The sequence below is a fragment of the Rhinolophus sinicus genome, chromosome 3, assembly GCF_057876585.1.
Source record: "Rhinolophus sinicus isolate RSI-liver-muscle chromosome 3, RSI-T2T, whole genome shotgun sequence".
NCBI lineage: Eukaryota > Metazoa > Chordata > Mammalia > Chiroptera > Rhinolophidae > Rhinolophus > Rhinolophus sinicus.
In genome coordinates, this window is record NC_142503.1 from 101,337,851 (window position 1) to 101,362,103 (window position 24,253).

Genomic DNA, 24,253 nt, shown 5'->3' on the forward strand with positions numbered 1-24,253 from the left:
TGCTATTGGGCCCATTCCACAGATGCTATAACTCAGGAAAGAAGACTCTGGGCTCAACTCGACATCCTGGGCACGGGGGACCTGCTCCCATCCCAGCTCTGGCCCTGAAAAGCTGTGGGGCATTAGGCAGGCTGCCTGCCCTCTCTGGCCTTGAGTTTCCCTGTGTTCCATGGATTGGATCGTCCCTCTCCAGCCAAGCTCTGGGTCTGGTGTTAGAATCCTCAGAGTGGCCACCCTCTGATTCAGAGGCCACCAGAGAGGCAGGACGCCCACCTCCAGGCCTGCCATGAATGCCCTCAAACAGCATCATCTATGCAGAAAGAGAAACCCTGCAGCCCTTCTCCTGGGGAAGGTGACCGCAGGTACTCTGGGGCCAGGCTGGCCAGTGGCTGGAAGACTGCCAGGCTTCTCTAACCTGCTGTCCTTGGGAGTGACCTGGGGGAACAGTCCCACACCCCGGGGTCAGGATGGAGTTTGGTGTCAGACAACCCCGGTTCAAATGTCACCCCCTAACCCCTAACATTCCAGTGGTTTGGGGCAAGCCTTTTAACACCTCTCGACCTCAGTTTCCTTATCCATGAATGGAGGCCACAGGCACTCCCCTAAAAGGAGGGGGGTGCGAGCAGGCAAACCGTGGGGTTGGGGGGGCTTGGTCCAGGCCTCCCTGAGCAGCCAGCCAGCCTCACGTCCTCCCCACCTGACACCTCAGCTTCCACTTTCAATGCCCAAAACCCACAGCCAGGGGCAGGGGGATCTGAAGTTTAAAATAAAGTGCGACTTGCCTCATTAAAATGAAGTTTGTCATCTCTATCACAAACTGTCCTTCTCAGCTGCAGATAAAGGTCCATTAACACTTTTCCCTTCTCCAAATGAAGAGACAGTGGGTAGGTTTGAAAATCCCTGTACACAGTGAAAAAGCCTGAATAGTCCCCTCCACATTCCAGCTGCCCCCCAGAAGCCAAAAATCACTGTACTGATGTGTCTGGGAGCAGACTGGGGAGGCCCCTCAGCATGGTTCCTTACACGCTAATCTAATCTAGTGGAATCTAATCGGCAGGAACCAGCCTCTGCTCTGGGGGGTTGGAAGCTGGGGAGTGAGCTTCAGTCTCTCCCTCCTGCCATCCCCCAGTCTTCCACCCACTCAGCCTCACCTGGGTGACGGGCATGTAATGGGCTCTCAGAGCCCAGGTCCCAGCAGCTGCACCCTCCCTTGAGGCCTTGCTCTCCACATCTGAGCTGTAGAGCTGCCTGCATGACTGCTGAGGACACATGGAGCCCTAGGTGCTCTGTCTCTGGGAGAGGCAGTTTTGGGGGGGCTGCCTAGACTCTGAGTACTTTAATTCTGATATTATAACAACGATGGCCCACATTTAATGAGCACCTGCTATGTACAGGATTGACTGAACCAACTCATTTAACCTGGGCACAGAGCCCCATGAGATCGTCTCTCCCCATGTTCTTTACAGATAAGGAGGCTAGTCACAGGGAAGTTAGATGACAGCTGGTAGGTGAGATCTGAACTGAGGCAGGCCACCTGAGCCCCACCGCACCCCAGCACCCTGGAAGCCCATGCGGCCCAGCCTGACTGCAGCCCAGATCCACGCAGGAAGGAAGGCGTGATTGTACAGCCTGGGCACCAGAGATGGGAGCTGTTACTGTACAGCAATACAGGCCAATGACGGCTCTCGCCTGGGGTCACACAGCCTGGGAGAGGGAGGATTTTAAGAATATGGGCTCTTGGCCCCTCTTCACAGCCCTGTAAACTCACCTGGGCCCAGCTAGCCCCCAAGAAGCCCCACCAGAACAGAGCTCCCCTGCAATACCCTCACCCTGGGAACCTACCCCAGGAGTAGCTGCTCGCTCTGGGCAGAGAGGCCCCCCATCTGTCCTGCTAACTCAGGGGTCTCGGCTCCCTGGCCCCCCTTAAATCCTGAGAGCACCCCTCAGGCTCCCGCCAACCCTCAGACACAATGCCCCTCCTCAATCCCACACCTCTGTGCTCCAAAGGAGTCACTGAGTTGTGAGTTCTGTGAGGCTGCCGAGCTCTGAGCTCCGACCACCAGAGCAGCAGTTACAAGGTCCCCAGATGGGTGCTGCACCCCACCTACCACCCTTCTCAGCTGCTTCCTGGGGAAGGATGATCACACTGACCCCTGCCTCGCTAGACCCTCTGGGGTCTGCAGGCTGGCCCATGCCTTCTCTGGGGACAATGGCTGAGGGAAGCTGGATGCCATGGAGGCCAGTCTAAGGGACGGTGAGAGTGTGCAGGGGGCAGGGAGGGGCTCAATTTCCCAGGAAGTTTCCTTGGCTCCTCAAGAGAGCAAGGGAGTGTGGGCCTTCCCTCACATGAAATGCTGATCTGCACTGACCACGCGTGACAGGTCTTTAGCCCCTGCCCAATGCCACTCTGTCCCCAGCCAAGCCCTCCAGCGCTTTGCCCACCTCACCCAGGCCTGCTGCCCCTCAAGTACCTTCTAGTTTAGATTCCACCTCAGACTCCAGGAGCAGCCCCCCCACCCAACTCCACCCACACACCCCTGGACGCCAGACGTTGTGGGGCATCCTGCTCCAACCCCTAGTACAGTGCACACACACACACACACACACACACACACATAAACACACATATACACACACACACATACACACACATATATACACACACATACACACATGCACATATACACACATGCACACATACACACATATACACACATACACATACACATACACACATACACACATACATGCACATATACACACATACATTACACACATACACACATACACATACACACATACATATACACACATACACACATACACATACACACATACATAGACGCATACACACACACACCTACACATATACACATACACACATGCACACATACATACACACGTACATACACACATACACACACATACGCGCACACACATCCACACATACATACACATATACACATATAGACATAAACACACATACACACATGCACACACATACACACATACATACGCACACACATACACACATATACACATACACACATACACATACATACACACATACACACATACACACATACATAAACACATACACACATACACACGCATACACACATACACACATACATAAACACATACACACATACACACGCATACACACACACATACATAAACACACATACACACATACACATACACACATACATACATATACACATATAGACATAAATACATACACACATGCACACATACACACATACACACGTACATATGCACACGTATACACACATACACGCATACACACATATACACATACACATACACACATAAACACACATACACACATACATGCACATATACACACATACACGCACATACACATACACATATACACACACACACACATACATACACATACACACACCTACACATATACACATGCATACATACACACATACACACATACATAAACACACATACACATACACACATACACACATACATACACATACACACATGCACACATACACACATACACACACATACATATGCATACACATACACACATATACACATACACACATACATAAACACACATACACATAAAACACACATACATACATATACACACATACATACACATATACACATACACACGTACACATACACATACACACATACATGCATATGCACATACATACACACATACATGCACACATACATACATACGCACACATACCCGCGCGCGTGCTGCCACATGCAATGCCAGGTGCCTGCATGGGCACTACACACACAGTCCACTTGCCAACCTGCTTCAGGCCGGTGGCATCAGCAATGAGAGGTCACACAGCTGGCTGCCACTCAGCAGCAACAGATGAAAAGAATCTCCTGACCCCGAGCTGAGCCCTTCACCTGGGCACAGAGATCACTCATGGATTTCTAGTCTCCCCTTTACTGGGTCCAACTGCCTGCAGAGGAAGGTGGTCAGAGGGGCTGGAGCCGGCACCCAGCAGCAAGCTCTGCCTTTTCCTCCCCAGCAGCTCCCCACCCACAGCCTCAGTGCTCCGTAGAGAGGCCCAGGGCTCCAGCTGAAGTCACACGCAAGTCAGGGCCAAGCTGGCACTAGAACCCAGGTCTCCCATCTCCCGGCCCTGGGGCTCAGGTGCTCAGAACAACATGGTGCAGATCGGTGTCCTGGGTACCCAACTAAGGAGTCAGGAAGGGCCCCTCACTCTGAAAGATCTCCCTGCCGGCTTGTTCTGCCTCTAAGGTTTGCCCTTGGCCAGAAGCTGGAGGGTCTCCCCCAAACCCTGGTGAGCAGGCACCCCCCTGTCCCCCAGATACCCAGTTCCAAGCCCTCATCCCTCCACCAGCATCCCAGCCATGCCCTCATTAGTGCAGCCAGCTGTCCCTGAGCCCCAGGCTTGGTGAGTTACAGCCCATCCATCCCTCCCAATGTCCTCGCCACTGCCACCATGGGCCCATATTACAGCGCACACATCTGTCAGCCTGTGGCTGCCATCGCCACCACCGTTTCCAGGGAGACAGACTCATTTATGACAATATCAAACAGTCCAGCCCCTCCCTCCCCCTCCCAAACCCTCCCCCACTTTCCTTTATGGGGACAGGGATTTGGGCTGTAAATATCACCACATGTCTTCCCTGTGGATTCCAATGGGCCTGGATACATTGCTGCTGAGGCCGAGGAAACCAAAAGTATGCTGCCACAGCGGGTTACTGGTGCATTAAGGTTCACCCTGGCTGTCCTGGCCACCCTCCCTGGCACGCCCAGGGCCACTGAAGAGTCCCCAGTCCACCCCTTGCCTATGCACCCACTGCTGCCCTGCAAGCCCTAAGAGAGAATGTGCCCACAGTAGAGGCGGGCTGCAGGATGGGTGAGCTGCCCATGGCTTTAGTGGGAAGGAGAGAAGGGAGCTGACCCTGGCTGAGACCCACCTCGGGGTCCAGTGTGACAGGCCCTCCCTTTACACATCAGCCACCAAGCCCTCCCAAAGAGCTCCGCAGGCACCTGGTGTTAAGAGGACAAAACAGAGCCGCTAAGATGGCACAGCTGGCCTGTGTGGGAGCTGGAACTTAAACCCAGAACAGTAGGCTGCAAAGTTCCTTCCAGCACAGTCCTGGCCCCAAGGCCTGAGGGTTATAAGTTGACGTGTTCTGAGCATTGTACATGTTTATATGTAATAACTTAAACCTCATACGACTCCATGAGGCCCCCACTACTAACACACCCATTTTACAGACAGGACACTGAGGCACAGCCAGGGCGACACAGCTTGCACGTGGAGGAACCAGGATTCAAAGCCAGGCAGGCTGGCCCCAGAGCCCAGCTCTTAAGGGCTCCCTGCTCAGCGCAGCCTTCTAGCCTGGCCAGGTGAGGCGTTCTCCCCGCCTGGGAAGACTTGGCTACTTCCTCGAGCCCACCCTGCAGAGATGGCCCTCGTCACTGAGTTAACACTGGAGGAGAGAAGCGCGGGCGCAGGACCTGACACATTACAGGTGCTCACTCCAGCCTTCCTAGACCCCGTCTTAATCACAGGGGAGTTAGGAGGAGCGAGCGCTCATGATTTAGTCAGCCATCAAGTGCCAGGTACGTGGGATGCGGGGTACTGCTACTCCTGTCACTGCTGTGTCACAGTAGTGGTCTGGTCCCTCACTGTGGGCATTCTGACCTCACACCCCACAGGAGGGCACACACTCCCTCTGTCCATGGCCCCAGTACACTGACAGTGCTTCACTCACTGGTAACAACTTACCAGGCCTGTTACAATTGTTATTACTTTCCTGTGGCTACTGTAACAAATTACCACAAACTTGGTGGCTCAAAACAACAGAAATGTATTCTCTCCCTGTTCTGGAGGCCAGGACTCTGAAGTCGGTTTCAGGAGGCCAAAATCCGGGTGTGAGCAGGGCTGGTTCCCTCCAGAGGCTCCAAGGGGGAACCTTTCCTCACCTCTTCCAGCTTCCAGGGGCTACCAGCATTCCTTGGCTCATGGCCCCATCATTCTAACCTCTGCCTCCGGGGTCACATCCCCTTCTCTCTGTATCAAATGTCCCTCTGCCTCCCTCTCAGAAGGACACTAGTGATGGTATGTGGGGCCCACCCAGACCATCCAGAATAATCTCCCCATCTCACGATCCTTGACTTTGTCACACGTTTCCCATGCAGGTGACTGTTACAGCGTTTGGGGATCAGGATATGGACCCTTCGGGAGCCATCAGTCAGCCTACCGCTACCGATGGTCAGCACAGAAACATCAAATTGCACATGTCACAGCAGAGTGTCTCAGTTCACCCCAAGCCAGACCCAGCTGGCATCCCCATATCCGGTGGCAGAACTCCCATAAACCCAGCTGCCAAACACCACGGGGTCAACTCTGGCCTCGTCTCTTTCTCACCCTCACAGCACATCCATCAGCATGTCTTGCTGGTTTAACCTTCAAAATCTATCCAGAATCCGAACACTTCTCACCACCTCCGCAGCCACCCCCTGGTCGAAGCCACCACACTCTCTCCTGGATTATTGCAACAGCCTCCTCCCTGGGCTTCCAGCTTCTGCCCCTGCCTCCCAAATGTCCTCAACACTCCAGCCAGAGAGACCCTTAAAACCCAAGTCACAGATGTCACTCTGCCAAAACCTAGCGACTCCCACCTCACTCACCAAAAGCCCAAGTCCTTACAATGCTCTGCAAGTTCTGCCCCATTTGCATTCTGACGTCAGAGCAGTGACTGCCTCCCTCCCCCCCCCCCACCCCTGCCACTCTGGCCTCCCTATTCCTCACACAGGCCAGGTGTGCTCCCACCCGGGGACCTGTTCCCTCAGCCTGGAATGCTCTCCCCCGGTATCTCCGTGGCTCCCTTGCCTCCTCAGGTCCTTGCCTAAAAGTTACATTCTCAGTGAGGCACCCCCACCCCTGACGTTTTCTTTCCCTTCCCTGATTTATATTTTTCTCTTTGACATTATCACTAGCACAATACATATTTTGCTTATGCATCTTGTTTAAGTCTGTCTCCTCTACTAGCATGTAAGTTCCATGATGACAGCCTCCCAGGTCCAAACACTGTGCCTGGGCTAGTAGGTAATCAATACATATTCATCTACCCATTCACCGCACAGACAGTGACGGAGCCAGGCACCGAGGAGGTGCTATGACCCAGCAGTGAAGCAGACACAGCCCCTGACAGGGACAATCCAGGGTGTTAACACCAGGGAAGGGAAGCCCAGGATGCCACTGAAGTTCAGAGAAGGGAGGGACCAAGTCAGCAGAGGAAAGGCCATGCTGAGGGGGGCTTTGCAGGATAAGTAGGGGTTCACTGGCTGAACGAGGAGACATTTTCGTGTGGGGAGCCATGGTTACAGGAAACTCTGAGCTTTGCAGAATGGCTCGGTTTATGCTACCTGTTTCCTCCCCCTGAGGCAATTGTCTCTGCCTGCACCTGAGGGGAGCTTGAGCTTGTAAGCTGCTGAGGAATTTGGTGGGAACGGCCAGTTCCCAGACACAGAAGGCTGATGCCTATCAGGGCAATTGATAAGATAATTACTTGTGAGTTTCGGTGAATTTTGTATCCTCTATGTGAAAGCTAAAGAATTTACATTTGTTATGTTAATACACACTTGCACGTGCTCAAACTGCTTATATGGGAGCAGTAAAATAAACTTAGTGTCTTCAGGATCACTGAAGTTCCGCGATCGCCATCATATGTGAGAGTGTCTTTTATTCATTCCCACTCCCCCATTCGGGAACCCACCGACTCGTGACGGCTGGCCCGTCGCATTTTCGTAGGTATGAAAACAGGAAATAAAATAGTAAGACATGTTCTTAGGGCAACAGAATGGGCCAGAAGTGCAATTAAAGAGGCTGAGCAGAGACTAAGCTTGAAGGGCCTTAAAGAGCAAGCCAAGGGGGTTGAACTTTTCCCCATGGGCAGTGGTGGGCCACTGAAGGAGAGGACGTGGCAGATGTATGCATCTGGAGGCTTGCCCACCTCAGGTGGACAACAGGCAGCCTGGACAGGGGGAGAGGCTGGGGTGTGCAACTCACCACCACATGCCAGGGTAAGCACTTGGAAATTCCCCCAAACTCAGCCAGTAGCAGCTCAAGCCAGTGTCATTTTAGAGCCCCCGTATGCCCAGGACTGTGCTGGGAGGAGACCTGGGGAAAATGAAAACCAACAGATTGCAACAAATGCTAGACTGTGGGCTTCAATGTAGCCAGGGGACAGGAGGGCAGGAATGGCCCTAGGGACCAAACCGTATCCGTATGCTAAAGCCCTGACTCCCAATGGGACTATACCAGGGGTGCCAATGTATACACATTTTCATTGATGAAATCTATGTATTACTTTTCTAAGTTGCATTAAGTTACGGTAGCAATGTGTAGTATGATGTTTGCTTAAAAGATGGCGTTGATCAAATGAATGGTAGTGTCACCATGCGACAGGCAGGACAAAGAAAATGGGGGAAGCACAGCTGTCATTTGAGGAGCGCAAGGCCATTTGGAAGTGGTGTCTGAAATTCGAGAAGCACAACGTCAACGGAGGCGTGAGTTTGCATCAGAACCTCCAACACACCCAACAACTGCACGCAGTCGTGATAAGTCTGAGACGCGTTGCGCTATGTGTCACGTGCACACGGGGGGACCCCGGAGGCCTCGCGCAGCAACATATCCTGCGGCTTCCGCTGTGGCGTTGGAACCGTTTACACGCTCGCCACAGGAGTCTACCAAACAAAGTTCGCCGTCATCAGAAGTGTCTGGATGCGGATGGTAACCATTGTGAGCACCTCTTGTCATTGCAGAAGTCAAGTGTGACTTGTATTCATCTTTTGTTATCGGTATGTATTGAGTATTACAATTTTAATAGTTTTCTCCTTTCTTAAAATGTGTGTACTTTCTTTGGCACCCTCTGTATCTGAAGGAAGTAATTAAGGTTAGATAGATCATAAGGGTAAAGCCCTAATCCTCCAGAACTGTGAGAAACTAACTGCTGTTGATTAAGTGACCCAGTCTATAGGATTTTGTTACAGCAGCCAGGAGAACTAAGACAAGCGGCAAAGCCCAGGAGAGCTTCCTGGAGGAGACAAGGTGTTGGGCAGTCCTAGGGCTAGAGAAGACAGGCCAGGTCTTGGCTGGCTAGACCTGTGACCACACGGTAGGCCCAGCTAAGGTCCATCCTTCATCCAGACTGCAAAGCCTTGGCAGTTTCTTTGGGGTTTGATTTTCTGTGAGCAGCACAGAGACAGATGCAGAATTAATGGAACTGAGGGTCTTCCACAAACTATAGCCGGCCCCCTCAGACAGGGGTAGGGGGCTGGAATTGTATGACTCCTAAGCACCGGATTCCAGCTTCCCTCTTCTGCCCTGCAAAAGTAAACAGCCTGGCCACAGCCAGCCAGGAGTCAGCATGCAAAGGCATCCGCACAATGCAGTCTCCCACCCTAAGGGGGTTGCCTGCAAGTGGAGACCTGGCTGGGCTCTCAGTGACAGAAATGATCAGGACAAGCAAAGAGAGCGAAGGTCTATATATAAGTAACATTTTTATGACATGTTTAATTAAAGTAGATAAGAATTACTTAGCTTTAAGAAAATTAGAAGTGTCCTAGAGGACTTCAGAGGCAGGGCAAGAGTCCCAGAGTCCAAAGGCTCCAGAGAAGGGCCTGGGGTGGGATGAAGGGGGCACCCCAGTCCCTGTACAGTGTCCTCAGAAGGAGGTGGGGAGAGAGGGGCACCCCATTACTGTACACGGTGTCCTCAGAAGTGGGGTGACAGGGCACCCCATTCCCTGTACACGGTGTCCTCAGAAGGAGGTGGGGTGAGGGGGCACCCCATTTCCTGTATACGGTGTCCTCAGAAGTGGGGTGACAGGGCACCAAATTCCCTATACACAGTGTCCTCAGAAGGAGGTGGGGTGAGGGGGCACCCCATTCCCTGGTCACGGTGTCCTCAGAGGTGGGGTGACAGGGCACCCCATTTCCTGTACATGGTGTCACCAAAGGAGGCGCTTCACAGTTGCACAGTGCTCTGTGCACAAGGCATCTTCACATGGAATGGTGGGCGTGATCAGCCCCACTTTGCCAGAGGAAACTAAAGCCCAGAAAGGGCAATGACTTGCCCAAGGTCACACAGCAGTCTGTGGCAGCCTCCATGGGAGGTCGTGGGTCTTTTCTTTCAGCCCTGGGCATTTCATTCATGCTCAGCACACGAAAAGCACGCTCACCCTCTGCACCCCTGGACTGAGCTGCTGCCCTCCAGGATCCCCCCATCTGCAGGGTAGGGACCCCTGCTCTGTGACAATCTGTCTCCTCTGAGGCAGAGCAGGGGAAGGTGGAGGGAAACAGCCTGGGGGTTGGGGACAGAAGGCAGAAAGGAAAAGGACCGGAAATCAACAAGCATTCCAGAATTTCAAGCAGTTTTTGGAGGAGAGGTTCAGCTGCAGCAATTTGCTCCAGGGGAAAATCATGTTCCTATGCTCTATTATACAGAACAGAAGGAACATTTGGTGGGTTGAATACTTGTTAATTTATTTCTCTGTTTGTTAATGGGCCCAAGGCACGCGCAAGTTCACTCACACTCATATACACACACACACATGCATGCACGCACATACACACACAGACTCTCACTCTCTCTCCCCCCTCCACACACACACACACACACGCACCAGGCATCAGCAGGAGACGGCAGCTGGGCTCCAGTTTTCCTGCCACCTTCCTACCAAGTGTCACTCAGGTTCTTGCTGCCTCCCCTAGATGCCAGAGGTCAGACTGAGGCCCTGTGCAGTTCGGGGACTGAGGTGAGCCCCTCAGTTGCCTCGTCTGAAAAATGAAGTTGGCAATGAGATGACCCAACATGTTTGAGCTTGGCCCAAGGGACCGGATGAGAGCAGTCATAGACATGCAGGAGGCCAGGGAACAAGGGTCCCCTGGAGGCTCCTTGGCACCTCACACCAAGGACTGTCACCCCGCCACCTCGTCCAGGCTCCCGTCTCAGAAAATGGTGCCACCGTGAATCTTGTCACTCAGGCCAAAATGCCCTCTCCCGACCAGGACTCTCAGCCTTCCCACCCCAAGGCCAATCTCTCCATCATCTATTTCTCAGCATCCCGCAGCCACCCCAACCATGACCCCACCACTGTCCCCCAGGCCCTGCACCCCCTGCCACCAGGCTCCCTGCTTTCCTTGCCTTCATGCTGACCAATTCTCTCCCCCATGCTGGCCAGACAGTTTGGAAAGCTGTGGGGGCAGAGCCCCAGAGGGTAGTTTCCAGGCTCTCGGCCTCACGTGGAAAGGTGCTGGCTCAGGTAGTAAATGGCCATCAACTGTGGCTAGTTGGCCGTCAGCTGTAACCAGTGAGCTATTGGCCACTGGTATAACTGCTGTGGCTGTGCTAGCAAAGAGAAGAGAGTGAAAGAGAAAAGATGGGGGCTAGTAAGAAGATGGCAGCTGGGCTGGCAAGCGTGGATGGCAGTTTGCGGACAGTGTGGATCCAGCCTCCAGTGAGAGTATAGTGCCGCCAGAGAGAATATAGTGGTATGGCTCCCCTACCTATGGCTCCGTGGGTGTTCCTTTTTGGCCTCACCATGTCCTGCGTTCTTATGTGGGGAGCGGGAGCAGAGACCCCGCAGGCCTCCCCGCATGACAAATGGCGCAGCGAGCAGGGTATGGTGCCGGCCAAGGCTCTCCCAAGAGCGGTGGAGCAGTTTGTGTGTATGAACACCCAGTCTGAGGAAGACCAGGAGGAGCAGCTGCCGGAGAGCTGGACCCCCGTGGAGGGGTGGGAGGACGTGGACGGTTCTCCCACCAGCACAGGAAAAGCCATGCAGCTGCTGGGGAGATGGAGCCCCGTGGAGAGGTGGAAAGATGTGGACGGTTCCCCAACCAGCACAGGCTGGAGAAAGCAAAGGTCGTTGCAGCCCTGCGGGCCGGGGAAGTTCCTGCTCAGGCAGCCCGGATGCAGGACTTGTAGTCCCAGGAGGTAACGTTTGCTGAGTCCTCCGTGGGAGATAAGGGTGAGGTCAAGGTCGTCCTTCACCCCCAGGACAGCCCTGGTGAATGACTATGGACTATGGGGAAATTGCCTTCCATCCCTAATTTAATGGACCGCTTGACTGTTTGTTTGGGAACTGTTGTTAGTGGAACTGGGGGATATTTGCTTTTGTCTCTTGACTGGCCGCCATTGAGAATATGTAAGCACCTTGATTGTGAGTCGCTGTTGTTCCAGCAGGGTACCCTGAGAGGCACAGAGAGAGTGGCAGTGCCTTGAGAGCCCTGGCTGAGTCCAGGAAGTCTGGCTGAGCCCTGAAGATACCCTGGCTGTGCCCAGGAAGTCGGGCTGTTCCCAGAGAGAGTGGCAGTGCCCTGAGAGCCCTGGCTGAGTCCAGGAAGTGTGGTTGTACCCACATAGAGTGGCAGTGCCCTGAGAGCCCTGGCTGTGTCCAGGAAGTGTGGCTGTGCCCACAGAGAGTGGCAGTGCCCTGAAAGCCCTGGCTGAGTCCAGGAAGTGTGGCTGTGCCCACAGAGAGTGGCAGTGCCCTGAGAAATCCTAGCTGTGCCCGGGGAAACTAGTGGTACCCTAAGAAGTCCAGGAAGTCTGGCCGTGCCCAGAAGCACTGGTGGTACCCTGAGAAACCCTGGCTGTGTCCGGGAAGACAGGTGGTACCCTAAGAAGTCCAGGAAGTCTGGCCGTGCCCAGAAGCACTGGTGGTGCCCTGAGAAACCCTAGCTGTGCCCAGAGAACCTGGCTATGTCCAGGATATTGCATTCACCCCCAGGCTCCTCGCACAGGTCCCCTCGCGGAAGACGCTTGTCGCATAGATAGTGAGGCGAGAGCCTGTAGGGGTGGAGTGTGGGGGCAGAGCCCCAGAGGGTAGTTTCCAGGCTCTCGGCCTCACGTGGACAGGTGCTGGCTCGGGTAGTAAATGGCCAACTGTGATTGCATGGCCATCAGCTGTGGCTAGTTGGCCGTCAGCTGTAACCAGTGAGCTATTGGCCACTAATATAACTGCTGTGGCTACGCTAGCAGAGAGAAGAGAGTGAAAGAGAAAAGATGGGGGCTAGTAAGAAGATGGCGCTGGGCTGGCAAGCGTGGATGGCGGTTTGCGGACAGTGTGGATCCAGCCTCCAGTGAGAGTATAGTGCCGCCAGAGAGAATATAGTGGTATGACTCCCCTACCTATGGCTCCATGGGTGTTCCTTTTTGGCCTCACCATATACTGTATTCTTATGTGGGGAGCGGGACCAGAGACCCTGCAGGCCTCCCTGCATGACAAAAGCACAAGTCAGATCCTAACACTCTCCTGCTTAGCACCTCCAGAGCTTCCCACGGAGCTCTGAATGAAAGCTGCTTGTCATGCGGGGTGGCCTGCGGGGCCTCTGGTCAAGCTCCCCACATAAGAATACAGGATATGGTGAGGCCAAAAAGGAACACCCATGGAGCCGTAGGTAAGGGAGTCACACCACTATATTCTCGCTGGAGGCTGGGCCAGAGACACAGGAAGCAGGAGCCACACTGTCCGCAACCCGCCATGCTAGCTGCAATCCGCGCTTGCCAGCCCAGCCGCCATCTTCTTGCTAGCCCCCATTTGCTGCTAGCGTAGCCACAGCAGTTATATTAATGGCCAATGGCTCACTGGTTACAGCTGACAGCCAACTAGCCACAGCTGATGGCCATCCAATCACAGCTGATGGCCATTTACTACCTGAGCCAGCACCTTTCCACGTGAGGCCGAGAGCCTGGAAACTGCATTCCTGGCTGTCCCCACACTGCTTCTCAGTGGGGTTTCCCAGCCCTCTCCTCCCTCTCTCCCTCATTCCCCACCCGCAGCCAGCCAGCCCTCTTCCTCCTGGTCTTTAAACACACCCAGCTCTCCCCCCTGCAGGCCTCTGCCTCACTGCTCAGCCCACCAGGGGGCCAGTTCTTCTCAGACTTAAGGTCTAAGCTTCAGTGTCACCTCTTCCGGAAGACCTGCCTGGACCCTTCCCCTCCAAAGCTGCTCGGCCCACCTCAGCCACTCCCTATTTCATGGCCCTGATGCTCTTCCTCCCAAATTCATTACAGTCTGATGTTATCCAAATTATTTGCAATTTGGCTGCTGTCACTCCCAAAAGAACGGAAACCACCTGAAGGCAGGAACAGCACCCGGCACTTACTTGGTGGGTGTTTCATACACTTGGTGAATGAATGAATGAATGAATGAATGAATGAATGAATGAATGGACAGCTCACAACTGAAGCAGAGAGGGTTGGTGAGAAGGGGGCCGGGGCTCCTTGTCCCCAGTGTCCTCTGCCCCAGCCTCTGAAGGGCCTCAGCTCCTCGTCAGCTAAGGGAAGGGAGCAGGTGAGGACAAAGCTTATGGAGCAGCACCTGTGATCTTGTGCTTTTCTCTAAACAGCTTCATGGAATAAGTTACAGGGTATCAGAGATCCAGGTCAGAGTCCTGGCCCTCTCTGAACCTCAGTTTCCTTATCTGTATAATGGGGGATAGTAACAAGACCAACCTCCTAGGACTGTCGTGTGGGTGAATGAGATACTGCTCTCAATAACATGAGGTTACGATGATAATAAAGAGAATCCCAGGCGGCCGGATGGCTCGGTTGGTTAGAGCACGAGCTCTGAACAACAAGGTTGCTGGTTCAATTCCCGCATGAGATGGTGGGCTGCACCCCTGCAACTAAAGGTAGAAAACTGCAACTGGACTTGGAGCTGAGCTGCGCCCTCCACAACTAGACTGAAGGACAATGACTTGGAGCTGATGGGCCCTGGAGAAACACACTGTTCCCTCAATGTTCCCCAATAAACTTTAAAAAAAAAAAATCCCGTGTCTTATAGACAAGGAAACAAGAAAGATTGTGGGAGTTGCCTGGGTCCCTCAGTGGGCAGGTGGGGAGCAAGGACCCAAATTCAGGCTCATGTGACTCCGGAAACCAGTGCTCCTGCCCTGGCCACTCCCTGGAGGGGGGTGGGAAACGGAACACCGAGGGCTCTCTCTGTTTTTTACGCCTCAGCAGTGCTGTTCCCTTATGTTCCCAAGTAGAACTGGCTTAGCCTTCCCTTCCCCCAGGTTTAGCACAGACACTTCAGGCAGCTGAGAGAACTGGCCAGGGAGAAACAATGCTGCCCCCTCCTGCCACTGCATGAGGTAAGGCAGCTGGGGAGGAGGCAGCTGGCCAAGGTAAACTGAGGCAAGCTGAGAGGGAGTCTGTGCAGAGACTCACCAGGTGGTCTGAGGTGGAGGAGTGGGCAGGCCTGAGTCTTGAGTTCCAAGAGGAAGAGGTGGCCCACATGGCATGGGAGGACGAACCCCCCGCTGGGTCAGAAGAACAGACGGGGGAGGTGGCGGGTCTCCGAAGGCTCTCGGGGGCTCCAAGGAGAGGCTCCGGGCCGCCCACTCCCGTGCAGACTGGCCTCTGGGGTTGGAAGGTCATCGCAGAACGTCCAGCGACCCTGCTCAGGGCCAGCTAAGGAGGGAACGCTGCTTCCGGGAGGGAGCCAAGGTGACTTCCGCCAGCAATCCGCACAGGCAGAGGATTTGTTACAGTATCCATCTCACACTCTCCCTAGCTGGGCATCCGCCCATACATCCTGGATTAATCCCAGAAGTCACTCCATTCGTTTAGGACATGCCTGAGTGTGCCTTCTCTTTTATTAGGGAAATTTTTCATTGTTTTGAAGCATTCATAGGTTTTAATTAGGGGCTTAGATTTTAAAGCCTCCCTCAGTGGCTAAGAGACATGAGTAGACTTGTGGCTGGAAAGACTCCCTCTGTCCTCAGACCTGACTATACTCCTTGGAGGAAGGGAGCACAGCACCTCCTTTCCAGGGAGCCAAGGACTGCAGACCCCTGTGCTGTGTGGCACTGGGTCAGACCCTCAACCTCTCTGAGCCTCCTCAAGATAGGCAAAGCCAAGAAGACTGCATATTTGAGTGTCCCTCTACTGAGCCACCCAGGAAGGAACAGGAGGCCATCGCCTCTATAAACCACAGCCCTGGAGAGTAATGTGGAGTCTCTGAAAAGGCAAGAAGTTTGGAGTTCAGGTTTGGAATATGACCCAGGACAGACAAGGCATTAGCCTCTCTGAGCCTAATTTCCAACTCCTTAGGGTGAGGGCAAGTGCCACCCCCTCTCTGGGCTGTTGTGTAAGTGGAGGGGTTCGGAGCGAGTCTGACTCAGGGCCTGGCACAGTGGGTACTGGATAAGCAGGAATCCCAGCCCTCGTAGCCCGCCATAGGCCCCTCCTGCTTCTCTGTCTCTTGGCGCTGAAGAAGCCAGGTCAGAGAGCCTCCTTCATCCCGTCTAGAGGCTGCTCTCAGGCTGACCTCCCCCTCCACCTAGAGCCTCCCCACGGACCGTCCTGCAGTGTGGGCGGCCGCCACCTGCCTCTCTCAGGTCCTGCAAGAGACCTCCACACCTCCCACCCAAGGCCCCGGACCGGGGAAGTCCTGTGTGCATCGAGCCTGCACTGAACCCCGGCTCCCCGCTGGCCCCATGCCAGCTGCACGTTTGCTGACCCTCCGCCTGACAGCAGGAGACAGCTGCCCCACTCCCAAGTCCTAGGTCCCCACCCCACCAGGGCTCCAGAGCCAGGACCTCTCTGGGCTCTGACTCCACCTACCCTCCCACACCCCACACCCCCACTGCCCCACTCTGGGGGTTCACACCCTACCTTGTGTTTACTCCTGCCTGGCGTTTGCTTACAGATCCCCAACAAGGCATGCCCTCTCCACACTCCTACCCGCCCCCCTCAATCCCCCTGACCACTAAGGTTCAGCCCCCTCCAGGAAGCCCTCCCTGACTCTCCAGCCTGTATCTCCTTCCCTTTCCTGTGCTCACATTTCTCCTTGGTCCCTCTCACTTCAGCTTGCTATCATTTTGTGGCCATTAAGCCCACTGGGTCCTCAGGAAGGACAGGCTCATCAAACAATTCAGGGGGAAAGGGTTCCCACTGATGGAGTCCATACCTCTGTGAGATAGGTGTCATTGTGCCCATTGTGCAGATGGGGACACTGAGGTTAAGAGAAGTGAAGCACTGTCCAGTGGCAGTGCATACCCATGACCCGCCAGCCCGGTAGTGCACACACGCCATTTCATGGGACCCTCACCACGTCAGCCCCACAGGAGGAAACTGAGGTCCAGGGACATGGGGTCACTTGCTCAAGGCCACACAGACAACCGGTGAAGACTGGAACCGAAATCCCAAGTCCCTAAGCTCCAGCCTGATCAGAGCACCTGATGAGGCAGCCTCCTCACCCTGCCCACCTGATGGCCCCCCTCACCCAGGCCGATGGACTGTCCCTTCCCTCTCCTAATCATCAGCCCAACCCCAGGACTCCTGGGAGGGCCTGCATGGTCGGATGACCTTTTGGAGGGGCAGGCTCTCACAGCTCTGGGTATTTACACAGACGGCCTGTGGCTCCAGAAAGTAGGACACTCAGGGGGAGGAGGGGCTGAGGGGTGTGAGCTGGAAACACTCAGCCACCCCTCCCACCACCACCACCACCTGGGCAGCAGAGCCACTGCCTGGACTAGGGCAAGGTCTCCTCAGATGACCTTGGCACCTCCTGGGCGCAGAGCCTGGGGGCTGGGGAAAAGGCCGGACTGCCCGTTGAGCAGAGGGCCTGGACCCATGTCGCCTCCAGCTCCTCTGCTTGGTGAACTGCAAGGCCTCGGGGACATGGGAAAAGACACCCCTGTTGGCAAGAATCCCTCTCTGCGTTGAGGGGTCACTTCACTTCACTGAGCCTCTACTCCCTTATCTGTAAGTGGGGTTCGAGTAATAGCTGCCTCCACATTCTAGGCACCCAGCTACACAGGCCAGCGTCCCTGGCAAAGTCTGAGGGTGCACCTTACCTGGGACACAGCAGATACTCAGCCCCAAGCAGGACAGGAAACCAGCTGGGCAGCACTGGGTGGAGATGCCAGGCTAAAATGCAGGTGGACACTCCCAGCAAACAGCAACAAAACCATGCCCAGGATGTCACCTGAACACCTGGGTCAGAGCAATGGGCACAGCATGGGCACCAGGAGCCTGAGGTCTCAGAAGCCACAAGGACCCTGCCTCCCGTCCAGATGGGCTCGTCCTGAGCCCAAAGCCAGGCCACATCCACCATTACAAACTGTCGTTAGCACACCCCAGCCTCCTCCCGACTCCATCCTGGCTTGAGTGGAAGAGCAGATGGTCAGCTGTGGAGGACAGAGGGTCTCTCGTGGAGGACGCGGTGTTCGCAGCTCAGGCTGGGGCCGGAGGGGCTACAGGCTTTGGGAGTGGGGGTGGGGAACACCCATGCTCTGCTCTCCTCATCCCGACACCCCCCACCCCACCCCACCCCCGCCAACCTGAGCAGAAAGGACCTGGGGTACGCCCAACCCCCATCACACAGCCATGGTTCTCAAGGCCCAGAGCCACCTTCAGTGCCCCCCCCCCCCTTCATCTGCAGCTTGGACTCCAACCCCAGCTCAAGCCCGTTTATTATTCAGAAGAGCCTCTTGATTGAAAAGGCCCCTGGGGCATCTCACAAATAAGAATCCTTTAATTTGAAAGTTGTTAACTTCTCAAAGAGGAATTTTAATTTTGCTTCCCCACCACCGCCTCTCCCCAAACCTGCCCACTAAACACAAAGGCTAACAAGCCAAGCCCCCAGCCCTGCACCAGGGCACCCCTTCCCCAAGTGCAGAGTTGCCCCAGCCCACCTGCAGACACCCAGGCCCCACCCACGACTGTGAGAAAGCCTCCAATCTCTCCCTTGGAGCATGCCACTCCATACCCTCTCACCACACCACACCTGCAGTGACCTAGGAGCAAAGGTGGCAAATGGCTAAATGGTTAATAGGCTGACAGGGCACCCAGCAGGGCAGGGACCACTCCCCATGACCCCCTGCTGCCCTCCCTCATACTGTCCTGTAGCTGATGACTTAGTATTTCCTAGAGTCAGCCATTGCTCTGAGCCCCTTACGTGCACCGACCCACTGAAGCCACGAGAGAGTTGCTGCTTTTGTTACCAGTGTACTGATGAAGGGACGGCTGCACTCCTCGTGTGTGGGTCTGGATGACCAGCAGGCCATCAGAGGTGACTGTGGGACCAGTTAGCCATCCAGACCCCTGGGTTTCCCCAGGGACTCAGAATCAGAAGGTGCTGCCAGGCCCCCGCGGAGCCCTCTATCTAATAACATCCCTGGAGATCCTGAGGCCCAGAGACCGTAAGTAAATGGCCTAAATTCACACCACTAGGAGAAGGAAGCGAGGACAGGATCGGGTAGTCTGGCTCCAGAGTGGGCCTAACCTTAAGTGCCACTTTCACCCGCCTGCCCCTCCCACGGCCTGTTGCCTGTCTTGAGGGCCAGGGCACTGAGCACCTCATCTCTATGTCCCTGGGGATGGCAGGACCCAGCAAACAGCTACACTGACAAATGCCTGCAGACTGTGTAGACATGAAAATGAGCAGAAGCATCCAGGCAGGCAGGGTGGGTCCCAAGTCAGTCAGGTAGACTGAGGCCCAGAAGGGACAGCAAGGACCCAGGCCACCCCGTTGGGGGTGCAGAGCCCAGGAGCGCCTCCTCCTGGCCTGACCCTGTGACCTGCCTCCCACCAGAGTGCACAGGGACAGGGCTGTGATCCTCACACACAGGTTCCATGTTCCTGGGCCCCAGTCAGCATCCCAGCTGAGGCACCCCTCGCAGGGCCCCAGCCCGGCCCTGATGCAGGGCTCGCCTGGCCTCCCCCTTTCCCACCCCATGGCACGACATGCTCCCCACCATCCACGCACTGCTGCGGAAATCCCAGGTCTGGACACACACTCCACGCTGAGAACTTGAATTGTGTCCCCCCCACCCAAAGTTCATATGTTGAGGTTCCAACCCCCATTGCCTCCAAATGTCAGCTTATCTGGAAATCGGGCCACTGCAGATGTAATCAGCTAATTAGGAGGAGATCATCCCGGAGTAAGGTGGGCCCTAACATAATGTGGCCGGTGTCCTTATACAATAGAAGAGTAAATCTGGACAGATATGCACCTTGGGAGAACCCCATTGGGCAACGGAGGACATGGGAGATGGCCATCTACCAGTCAAGGAGAGAGGCCTGGAACCAGCCTCCCTCACCGCCTCCAGAAACCCAGCCGTGTCCACACCCCGAGCTCAGACTGGAGCCTCTAGAATTGTGAGACTGTAAGTTTCTGTTTAAGCCTCCCAAGTTGTGATATTTTGTTACAGCAGAGCTAGCAAACTAATACATCTGCACACGTGGGTTTTAGTGCTGACTTGGGCCTTCAGTAGATATGTGACATCGGACAAGCCCTCGCCCCTCTGTACACTTTGGCTTGCTCTCATCATCCCAGCACACTGCTTGGCACACAGTAGGTGCTCAATAAATGCTTATTGGAAGAATGAATGGGATAACAGCATCCATCTTCCACATGACCGTGATAAGGGTGAGGTGAGATGAGATGAGATGAGATGAGATGAGATGAGATGAGATGAGATGAGATGAGATGAGATGAGATGAGATGAGATGAGATGAAGGGTGGGATACGTTCTGGAAAGGCTGAAGCCCTTGACACCCAAAGTGATGGTTGGATCCACAGACACACAGAGGGCTGGCTGGTCTGGCTGCAGCCACGGCCTGAGCATAAAGGGAGTTGCTCCAGGCCGGCAGAGGTAGAGGGAGGCAAGTCTTCCATCCATCAAGCCACAGATACTGCCTGAGTTCCCACCACATGCCAGGCCTCCCATTGGGCCCTGGGAATAGGAAAGGAGGGCTGCCGGGTACCAAGCGTGGCCCCTGCCTTGTGGAGCCCAGACCTTCATGGAGGCTGCAAGCAGGCACATCGAGCTCAGTCAGCACAAGGAAGAGTTTTGTGCACATCAGAGCTGCCTCCAGGGCCTGGGCTGCCCTGAAGAGAGTGAGGGCCCCATCCCTGCAAGTGTGCAACAAAAGGTCAGAGGCCACGCTCTCAGGGACAGCTGCACTCCTCCTGCGTGGGTCTGGATGGGCCAGCAGACCATCAGAGGTGACTGTGGGACCTGTTAGCCATCCTGATGCCCGGATTCCCCCAAGGACTCTGAATCAGAAGGTGCTGCCGGGCCTCCGAGGATTCTTCTCTTTAATAACATCTCTGGTGGTTCTGAGGCAAAGCCAGGCTTGGGCACCCTGGACAGAAAGCTCCGGGGGCTGAGCAGGATTTCTTGGGGAAGAGCTTTGACAATGGGCGGGGGTGGGGGGCAGGCGAGGCTGTGAGGGACAGAAGGTGAGCAGGTGGGATCAGGCTGCTGGTGAGAGAAGCATTCCGGAGGGAGGTGAGGGAAGGTGAGAGGGAGCCTGGGGTGTGCAGGGGACAGAGGGGGACTCGCCTGTTAGAAAGGGGGGCAGGCAAGGTGGGCTTCCACCAGACCGTGCAAGGCCCTGAATAACCAGGAGGGGGAGTTTGGACTTCAGGCTCAGGTCACAAGACTGCTGAGGGTTTTGAGGCACAAGCAGGAAGGGAGGCCTGTGGTGTGACCACCAGCGGGGCTCAGAGGGGTCTGGGCTATAGCACACGCACCCAACAAAGCTCCCTTTGGGGACGGAGGGTGCAATAATTGGGCCCAGTGTCAGCACCCAACTATCTGCCCACACCAGCCCTGAAGAAGGTGACAGAATGACGGTGCCAACCATCCGGCTATTTGGGAGGAGAAGCAGAAATGGAGAGCTGGCAGCAGTTTCTCTAGGCTGGCAAATCCAGAGGGCTTGCGTGCAAGGCTGGAGTAACAGGCCCATCCATGGGCAGGAGCCCCAGGGGCCAGATTCACCCGACCTCTGCCACCACCCTAGACGCTGATGACACCCTCCCTGACACGCTCAGCACCCTCGGCCTCAGCTGCAGCCTTGCTGCCTAAGGGCATCTCAATGGAACCCCTCCAAATAGGTCTCCCTACCCCTCCAAACCTGTCCTGGGCCCCTGTTGCTCAGCTCAAAGGTTCCCCCCCCCCATTCTCAGCCCAGCCTCTCCCAGCCCATCCTTCACCGCCCTGCAGTCGCCCACATGCAAGCACGCCCTCCCACCAGAGCCTGCTAACCAGCTGCCAGCTTCTACTCTTGCCCCACCTCCCCACAAGGCAGGGGGGAGAGCCTATGACATGAGTTGCTTCATTCACACCCTGCGCCCTCTTCTCCATCTTCTCCACAGGCGCTCCCAGCTCAGAGCCTGTCTGGACCTCCCTCGTCCTCGGGTCTCTGCTCAAAGGGCATCTCCCCTGAGCGGCCTTCTCCTGACCACCCTACAGAAGACCGCTCCCCATGTGCTCACTCCCTTTTCCTGCCTTGTTCTTCTCCACGGCACTTATTACTCCTTATATCATGAATTACTTATGTTTTCTTCTCTCTACTCCGTTAGAGTTCAAGCTTGAGGAGGACAATGACCTGTCTAAGTTACTCCCCCATGGGATCTGGGCACCTGGAACGGGGCTGGCACGAGCAGGGGTTCAGTAAGTGTGCCAGGGGAGGATGAACGAGCCACTGAGCCAGGGCCTGACCTGGGCGAGCATTCGTGCAGCCCTGGTGCGTGCCACAGGGAACACAGCGGCGAACCAGGCTGCGTCTGCCCCAGGCGCCCATGGCCACTGGGGACAGAGACCCACACCAAGGAGCACTTCCACTCGCTGCAAGCAGTGCTGGGTGGGCACCTGTGCACAGGCAGGGCCCAGAGGGCAGGGAAGCTCCGGGGGAGACACCCCAGCCCAGCTCCGCTCCCTGGCTCTCAGGGCCCGGCCACCTCCCACTCCCAGCCAAGGGGATGAGGGAGGCCTGTGTGCCCAGCCACACTGGTTCAGGTGTCAGTGAATGTTCCCAGAGGCTTCTTCGTCCTCCTGCGAGAAGACCTGGGCAGGGCTGTCAGAGAGAGGAAGCGTGATCCTGCCAGAGACTCAAGGCTGGGGCATCGGGAACCCCGACTTTGCCTGCCCTCCCCCTTCTCTCCATTTTGCCCCCCACCCCCAGGCACAGGAGCACGAGAGGAGCAGGCAGTGGAAGCAGGAGTCAGCAAGGGGAAACCTGGGGTCCTCGGGGGCTCAGAGCTCTGCTGAGTCAGGTCTGCAGTCCTCAGCAGGCTCCAAGCCCCCCCCCCACCAGCCCGCCCCCTCCTGGCACATCACTCCCAAACACCCCAACTCCCCTGCCTCTAGGCCTTTACTTAGGGGCCTGCGCCTCCCCTAAGCACCTCTGCCCATCATAACCCCACATGCATCACCTTGTTCACCCAGGCAGAATTCACAGTGACACACCACTGGAAGCAATGACAATACACACCAGAGAACCGCTTAAACGTGCGATGGCACACAGCGGCTAGAACGTTACACTGCCATTAAAAATCACATTACAGAAAAGTATTTAATGATGGAAAACGACCTCAGTATTGTACTAAGTGCAAAAGGCAGGTTAGAAAACAGTAAGTACAGTTTGATCCCAATTATGTCATAAACACATATTTTGTAAAAGACTGACAGGCAAAACACCCAAGTGCTCACAATTTCTACAGAGAACACGCATGTTTTTTTAATAATCAGAAAAATAGAAGATTTTGAAAGAATCCTACAGCCTTCAAGGTTCAGCCCAGGCGTCCTGTCCTCCAAGCCCCCAGCCCCCAGCTGAGAGGGCTGAACTCCCCCTCTCCTCTGTCTCCCGCAGCTGGGCAGCTGGGAGGCCCTGCGGCCCCTGCTGAGGTGGGGGCAGGGCCCAGCCTCCATGAGGCCCTGCCCCTGGCCCTCCCATCACTCTGGTCAGACACCCCTGACTGCATCATCTCCCCCCTCCCCCAGCAGCAAGTACAGGCCAAACTGGAGGGGCTAATTAGCTGCTCAGCCCACCCACCCAGGAGTGACTGGCTAGCAGGACTACCTGGATGGAGACAAGTGGACTTCCAAGTGAAGTCTACTGCCCGGGAGGGAAATCCAGCGTCTGCCCCTGCCCCACCCACCAGCTTCCCTGTTGGGAGGACAGTGTTGCCTGAGCCTCTGCCACATTTACCACTGTCACCGGATCCTTTTGGGGGAGGGATTCAAGCCTGCAGCCCTGCTCAGCCTCTAGGTCTCCTTCACCAGAAAAATGGGGATACCATTCCTACCCAGCCTGCTCCCCTAGTCTTCCCCCAGCATTCCTTCCGTTTAGCAAAGTTTCTCTGCAGCCTTCTCATGGGTCACAGAGGCCTGTCAAGGACAAGGGATTGGCCCAGATAAAGGGTGGAAATCACTTGTCCAAGGTCACAA

General features: G+C 55.2%; 1 protein-coding gene across 6 annotated transcripts in view; it reads right to left on the minus strand.

The window, feature by feature from the left end:
- Positions 1-24,253, minus strand: part of LINGO1 (leucine rich repeat and Ig domain containing 1) — a 194,113-nt gene that overhangs the window by 147,464 nt on the left and 22,396 nt on the right. The window lies entirely within an intron of this gene.